Genomic DNA, 8,856 nt, shown 5'->3' with positions numbered 1-8,856 from the left:
AGAAGGGATGAGGATGTGGAAGCATTTATCTATTCCATTTCTATTATCCAACTTGATTGGATAACTAAATCAAGGGATGAGTGGAAGAATAATGAAGAGGTGTGGACACAGATTCAAAACAATGTAGCAAGATCCCAATACATCTGATACATTTATATGGAAAAATGATTCATTATGGTACAAAGATCGCTTATATCTATGTAAGAATTCCCAACTCAAAGAAAATATTCTTTTGGAACTGCACAGCTCTCCTTTAGAAGGGAACTCAGGATTTTTAAAAACTTACCACAAGGTCAAGAAGGAATTCTTTTGGGATGGCCTTAAATCTTGTATTCATAAGTTTGTGGCAGAATGTTTGGATTGTCAACAAAATAAAGTTGAGACAATTAAGACCCTAGGTCTATTACAACCTTTAGCCATTCCAAGTTAGCATTGGGAGGAGGTATCAATTGATTTTATCGCAAGTTTACCGAATTCTGAAGGAAAGAGTGTCATCATGGTGGTAGTGGATAAAATTACCAAGTATGCACATTTTTGTGCATTACCTCATCCTTTCAAAGCTAGTACAATTTATATTTCATTTATGGAAACAATTCAAAAGCTACATGGAAACCCAAAGATTATCATAAGTGATAGAGATCCCATTTTCACTAGAAAATTTTGGACATAATTATTTTCTTGTCTTGGTACTCAATTAGCTCATAGCGCATATTATCATCCTCAATCTTACAGGGAAACTGAGATAGTGAAAAAATGTTTGGAAGGATATATTCGTTGCTTTGTATATGATAAATAAGCACAATGGGTCAAATGGTTACCTTTGACATAACCCTTCCTTAACTACCACAACAAAAACGACCCCATTTATGGCACTTTGTGGATATCATCCACAGTCTATCACATCATCTTTAAGAGAAAATTCCAAGTTTCAAGCAATGGAAGATCACATCGAGCATCAACAACAAGTTCTCCAACTCTTAAAGGATAACCACAATCTAACGCGGAACCGAATGAAGCAACAAGCAGATCAACATCGCAGTGAGAAGTTTTGACGTAGGCGATGGGGTATTTTTACAACTACAACCATACAAAGAAATGTCCCTCAAGAAAGATAAGAAGGATAATAAATTATCACCCAAGTACTATGGTCCTTACAAAGTTTTGAAAAATATTTGTACTATAGCATACAAATTGGAGTTTTCTACATGTTCCTGAGTACACCCAGTTTTCCATGTTTCATGTTTAAAGAAGGTTATCAGTGACAAGCTCCCAGTTCAAACAATATTTCCAAAACATGAAGAGGAATGAAGCATCATATTGGAGCTTAAAGAAGTCACATAAACAAAAAGCCAACAGCTACAGAATCGATCAATTTCATAGTATCTCATTAAGTGGAAGAACTTACCCACTGAATATTCCACATGGGAGGATGAGAATTTTATATAGAAGCATCCAAAACTACTCAAGTGTTGAGGACAATTAATTTTTGAAGGAGAAGGGCATGTTAGGTCCTTATTATACTAGTGTAGCCCCCATATTGTTATTGTTGTACCCCATAGAAGCCCGCTATTATTATTGTTGTTCCCTTACATTATTATTGTTATACAGGACATGATTATATTATGACCCTTTAGACTCCTATTTATACGAAGCAAGTATTTTAATTTAAATCATCCAAGAATTGTTCATTTATGTAATGTAAAAGGAGGTTCCCCTTGAAGAGGCTTATTTTCAAGTTGTTGATCTATCTTTTTTGTTTTTGTTTTTGTGATCTTCTTGCATAACAGCACACTAGATATAACCAGTTTTTTGCATTTTCCTTTGCATTTTGGCATCTTGGTCATCTCTCAGTTGGAATGCTTTTGGCTATTGTTAGATCTCCCTAATGAGATAGTGACATGAGTTATCTGTCTCATGATGAAATCTCCTATTTTTCTAGTTAATATAATTATCAACATAAAAAAAAAAAAAACTAAAACTACCCAAATATGTATGGTTATTTTTGTTTTTAATTATATATGTTCACCAAAGCTACGTTGATGAGGGTATCATCCTTATACATGGCTCTTGCTTAGGAAAGTGTGGCAGGAGGAAATTAACATGTGTGTGCTAGCATGTGTGTGAACTTGTTGTTTTAAAGTGCCAATTAAGGTGATGGACAAACGATGGTACAAGCTTAAGGTGAGAGGAGGTGAGGACAATTCCTCGTCCACCATTATCTTCTTCTTCTTAGTGGAATTTCATTTACTTTGCATTTTGTGGTTCCATTTCTGGCTACTATCCCTTATGGTATGCGTCGAGCTTCACTTTGTTCTAATGAGTTTTAGTTTGGCTATTATGGGCATCCACCTTATATTGTTGGTTTTAAGACATAACTTTGGTATACCTTCTTTGTTCATTTCTTCTTATGGGCCTTTGTAGGGAATTTCTCAATTTTATTGTTTAATTCGGTCTTTGAATAAATATTCTCAATATTTGTGTGTAATTATGGTTATTTGGGAGAATTTTCCATACTTTCTGACTCTAAATATGTTAATGTTGGTTTCTGTAGCTCGGGAATTCAAATTACTTTGTGAGTTGAAATTTTCTCGAGGCAACCTGATTTCGTTGTGTATTGGTAATTTTCAAGGTTTTGGGCAGTGTTATAGTTTCTTAGTGTCAGGTATTTGTAACAAAGAGTTTTAAGGGTTGTTTCAGGGTAGTGTCATGAACCTAAAATGTGGTGAGTTTGAAAATATTTTTGTGTGGTCATTAGGTGACGATTTAATTGTATTCAGGTTAGGAATTCAAGGTTCTCCTTATCACCCTTCTTCATGTTTTATAGGTAGAAGTTTTATTAGCATTTTTCCTCAATGTTCATTTTCAATGATGCTCATGCCTCCTAGATAAAGAATGAACAGTAGGAGAGGCGGTGGAGGTAACATTGGGCACAAAATAATTTTCCCTTATGCCTATGATTATGTCGCTAGTTTCTTTGATGTTGTTCCTCTGGAGGTGAGGAAGGAATTATGTTGCTGGAAAATAAGGAGGCAGGGGATCATCGTAATGACTGTGGCTTTGAATTGGTGGGAGAGGATCTAAAATGGGTTCTTGATCCTAGTAGATTTATGAGTAGGAGCCTTCATTTCATGAGTTATGTTAGCACTTAGTTTTTACTTTCGAAAAAGTGGTCAAAATGTGTTGAAAATCAGTTAAGACTTTTATTTCAAGCAAAGTGGGCTTAAGTATAGGGTTAGGTAAAATTTTGGTGTAAAAAGGTGGCATAAGGATTAAGAAACATGTTAAGAAAGTGATTTTTTCCATACCAAAGTTTTTACTTAAGTCTTGCACCAATCGGATGCAAAAAACAAATAGTGCTACGAAATATTTTTGTAGCGCGCTACAAAAATATTTTCATAGTACCTACAGGGTCACACTATGAAATATTCTCATAACGCCTACAGAGTTATCAAAAAAATAAAGTTTTAAGCTATCATTTGGGTCATTTTAAAAACTTTAAAGGTATTTTATGTAGCTTAATATGTGATATGACTTGATGTGATGGTTTGAGATGATTTCAAAACCTTAAAGGAGATTTGGAGAAGAAAAGTTTGAAACCCTAATTGTTCACAAACCCACTATTTCCATCAAACAAAAAAAAATTAGTAGTTTTTTACAACATGTGGCAAAGTTCTTAGTTTTTCTCATTCAAGTAATGGGAAATTTAGGTCATGTAAGACGATTTGAACTAGATGGAGTATGGTTCAAGATTTGTGATAAAGTTGCACCTTTCTTCATAAACGCAATATGGGAGTTGATTTTCCAGCAGTTTCATGGTTACAGTTTGAGTTGGTGTTATGATTTTATTCACTCTTTTGATGGAAACAAAGCTCAGATAAGAGGAATGGAGTTTGCAATAACTAAATATTTGATAGTAGAAGCAACGGGGTTTCCTATTGAGGGTGAGAATTGATTTAAGAAATAAATGATGTCGAATGTGGATCTCAACTTCTTCTTAAAATGAGGTATTAGAAACCTAATTGGAGTGTGGGAATTCCTCAGAAGATGTTAAAGCCTGAATGGTTTAGCACTCTAAAGATTGTGTAGCTCTTCTTCACATGTGAAGGCAAATATTCCAAAATCAACTTGTACTATATGAGATTTTAATGTCATTTAACTGGTTTTGGGAAGAGGAGTCTGCCTTATTTCTTGAATCAAAGTTGATTTAAAATGGCCACTAAGGCCAGAACCAGGGAAGAGCTATTAACTCATGATATATGTCATCGTAGCTTAATCAAGATATTGTCCCTACATGTATTAAATAAGAAAATAGACTTGTTGATGAGAATAAATTCAGTGAACCCTACACCCAAAAGACAAAGAAAGGTTGGGGCTGCAACCAGTACTGAAACCCTAGTTCCAGAAATAGAGGGAGAACCTAATCATATCCCTATTGAAGAACATACTAATAACCTTGTAAATTAACTAGATATTAAGGTCTGTGAAAAGAGAACAAGAAGACACCTGAATAAAATGTTAGAAAAAGATGAAGCAAAGCATAAAGAAGCAAAAAGTGAGAAAGGGAAACAGAGTATGGAAATAGGGGATGAAGACACAAAAATAGAGCCTAGGGTTTACTATAGGAAACCCCATACTCGTCCTACAAATAAATTAAGACTAATTTTTAAAGAAAATATTAATCCTAAGCTAAAGGAACCAATGATAATTGATGAAGAGGAAAATGTAAAGTCTTCAAAAGGAAAGAAAAAGGCTACATGGTAGGGGAAAAAAAAGTATGCAGGAAGAAAAGGGAAAGGAGTTCTACAAGCTAACATAACCATACAAAAAGTTAATAGAAGGATGAGAAGAAGACAAGACAAGTTAACCCTCCTTGCTAAAGCTACAAAAGCTATGGAAGAATGATCAACTTACCTCATTGATAGAGCAATATATGAAACCCTAATTTTACCTCAACATTTTGGCACACAACAATTCATCTTTTTGATAGTTAGTTTATCTTTAGCGTATGGTAATATGTCATATTTTTTTGTGAATGAAGAAGAGCATAGGATATGAGTCAACACAAGAGAGAAGGGCCTTAAAGAGTGTAAATAGTTACACGTACAATTTCACAGTTTCAATAGATTTCATAGGTTCATGTATCAGTTTTGCTACGGGGGAGGAATGTGAGTTATAGTTCCAGATATGAAGTCTACAAAGGTGTGAATAGTTTCAAATCCTACAGTACAGTTATGAATCGTCGTTTTCCCTGAAGAATAGCAGAGGATGCATACAACATTTTCAAAATTCTTTGACCAATGTTTAAATGAAAAATAGAGATCTGAATTGCTAAAAGGATAGGATTTTAATTATGTTTTGCAAATTAAACTATAAAATATTGTAAATATTTTATAGTTATTCTACCAGAATTTTTGGATCTTAACTTTTATGTGTTTTTCCTATGTAATACATCAGAAAGATGGAAAAATCTTGGACTCTAAAAGAAATTAGTCTCTTTTGTTGTGTGTGATCAAACTACTTATCGTTTTCAAGTGTCAAGAAGACTACGATATTATGATCAATGATACAAAGATTCTGTGTACTCAGTCTATTCTCTTTTGTGATAGTTTCCTTTCTATGTGATTCCAATTTCTATTTTATCTTTTGATGTTTAAATGAGATTATGTAACAGAATTCGTTAGTTTAATGCTTTGGTTCATATGGTTTAGACATCTGCACCTTTTCTTCTAAAACTTGCAGGATGCAAGTTTCAATCCCTGATATAGTGGATTGTTATCTCCTTCTAATACCATCCAAATGATGTTTGACATGTATACAATATGCCATCTACCCCACCTTTGTCCATCTTGATTCGTACAGTCAATATCTTGATAACTGCATATAAAAACCTAATTTGTTGACTCCATTGTCCAATGGATTAATTGATTCATCCTAACCAAATCCTACTTCAACACAACCATACTAGAGATATAGCCATTGTTTTAAGACTAATCTGATTTAGAATATTAGATTGTTGTGCTAAGATCCTCCTCAGATTAGAAACAAAATGGTTTCATTGTACTTAAGGATTCATGATTTTTTTTGCAAGTGAAATGATGAGTTTTTATGTTAATTTTATGAGAAATTTAACATAAATAAAATATTGAACAACAACATAAAGATGTATAGAAGATCATCAAAAACACATTACAATAGGAACATGATAAAGGAGTTCACCCCTCCTAGGCTACATCTCCTTGGTCCAGCTTCCAATGTCTTAGGCCTCTTTATTATGATCAAAATAGTAAAAAAATGTATTTATAGTGATCAAATGCTTTTGAAACTTGCTCCAATGAGTCGAGCATCCTCCAAAATGGTACCCCATCCTCTTTCTACTCCTTTTGTCGAAAATTGCCTTAGTTATGACTTCTTCCAGTCTTTCCACAATTTCCTCCTCCAAATTTGGCTAACTACAAATTAAATTCATTATCTGGAGTTAATTCTAGCAGTTCCGTCAAAATTGGCAGTCCCTCCAACTTCCCCACCTATCTCGCGGTTGAGGCCGAGTGGTCACATGCAAGGTGGTTAGGTCTGATGATTAAGGCGATGGTTCTGGTAGCTCCATCGCAAACTGCAATCGGCAAGAATCAACAGGTATTATGGTTTGTGAACACGGTCGTGGGTGATGTGTGATTGAGATAAGCGGCAGACCCATTAGAACTATCAACTGTAGTATAATCTGGATCACATCTGGGATATATCACAATACGAGGATTCAGGGTAATTCATATAACGGAACCTACATTGTTTGATATGCAATCGCGATATCACAATCACAACTTGATCCTGTCAGGGCTAATTCTATAACCTTTCCTTGTTGCGATGCGTGATTGTGATTATCGCATTGCACCCTGGCTTTGCTCTGGGGCCGATTCTTTAATTGTTGACCCACCTACGATATGTTAGTTACGAAACAATGCATAGGTGGAGTGGTTAGTCCTTTGGTCTATTGTTTGGGAGGTTGCAGGGATGAGTCTAGCCTCCAACCTGTATTTCTAATAAAATTTTGATTGACCATTAGGAGGACACATGGCAGACTCTGGCTTAGCCACGTCACCTCCTTATTGGTCCAAATCCAAAACACAGAGACCAATGAAATTCTGACACTTGTCACCTTCTGTTTCGCCACCTGTAAGAAATATTCTAAGGATATTCCACAAAATATTCCAAGGAATATTATTTTTGCTTACTGGGTTGTACAGATGCCCAGTCAACATCCTTGTGAGCTCCTACACCAAATTTGTCTATTTGGGAAAATGAACAGATCATGTTTCTGGGAGCATATGGTGTCTGTTTCATGTGAAACAAGTTGCACCGGATTCAGGATGATGAGCACTACGTGGTTGTTCAAGTCCCACACCATTTTGAAGAATCTGATTTTTTAGCATAATTTTGAGCACCTGATCAATCCTCCCCACTAGAAGCCTTTTGTACCCGAAAATATCACTTTCAGTTGTCTAGCAGGTGAGGGTACAGTTCCCTCACCTTTCCAATATTGATCTGTTTATCACTGAATTGGAACTTGTGATCTACACGATGCTTGTCGTGACTTTCTTTGTACTTTCCTTTCCCCTTTGCAAGTTGATCTTGCTCTGTTTGACGTACCATTTGGATTCATTCAATGAACCCTTTGGCTTTGTCCATGTTACTATCAGTAGCAACATCCTTTTTACCAAGATGATACAACACATTATGATGCAAATGGTAAACAAATGTAGAAATTCCCACCTGTAGATCACCTGATAATGCAATAGACTAAAGCAAAATACTTGATCTACTTCTACAACCAATTTAGCAGAAGATTAATCGAACATGAGCAACATCAATAAGAACATATATAACTAATATGGAGAAATCAATCACACATAACACAGAAGATATAACTAGGGGAAAGCCTCAGCCTAAAACCCCAACTTTGTATGATCATACAAATGGAAATATAGTCCAGATTACAAAAAGAATCAGCTCACAAGCTATCATGTTCTCTCTGCAATCCCTCTGCTTCTCATAGAGTCAAAGGACTCTCTCAAACCTTCTTCTCTACCCTCCAAGCCTCCTATTTCTTTGCGCATTTTTCCTTTGGGTGCAGTGCAGCCCCTTGTGTGAATTGGCCTCTTCACACACTCACTAACCTCTCATCCAACTACGCAGTCCTGAAGGAGATAAATCCTCATCATGGATGAGCTTCCTTTATAGGAAAAATATTCATCCAACTGATAGTACATTGTCCCTTCTTTGATCTCAACTGGGCCTCTGTCTGAACTGACATGCATGAGTTATTCATGAGAGAATCTTTAGTTATCTGAAGTGCAGCAGTCATATGCAAGCATGCATTAACTAACTGAACTTACTTAATTTAAGAAAACTGTTTAAATCAATTATAACTGGACTTGACTCAGTTAACTGAGCCAACTAATTACTACTCAAATTAGAACTCATCCTTATCTCTTTAACTGATGGATAAATTCCTCAATTAATAGATAAATTGTTGCATGTCCTCACATAGACTTCATGTTTGAATTTTCACAACTAATTAACTCATGGAGAATTAATTAATTTATTTTCAAATAGCTATTAAGTTCAAATTCGAATTTTACTTCCTATTTTAGTCTAGGGACTGACTAAAAATAGGAATCCATCCTAAATTGCTAAAAATAGAATGCTATTTTTAGCACTTCCATTTTTCATTCCCTATTGCCCAATTGAGCACTGATACCCAAACTGTTATTTTTAGCAGTGCTATTTTTAGCACTTCTATTTTTAGCATTTCTTGTTGCCATTTTCAACACTCCCTCTCAATAAGAAAGGCTTCAACTC

Source organism: Pinus tabuliformis, chromosome 9 (assembly GCF_031772625.1).
Source record: "Pinus tabuliformis cultivar Carrire ecotype Pingquan chromosome 9, CPIR1, whole genome shotgun sequence".
Taxonomy (NCBI): Eukaryota; Viridiplantae; Streptophyta; class Pinopsida; order Pinales; family Pinaceae; genus Pinus; species Pinus tabuliformis.
The sequence above is the reverse complement of the archived record's forward strand: the minus strand, read 5'-3'. Positions refer to the sequence as shown.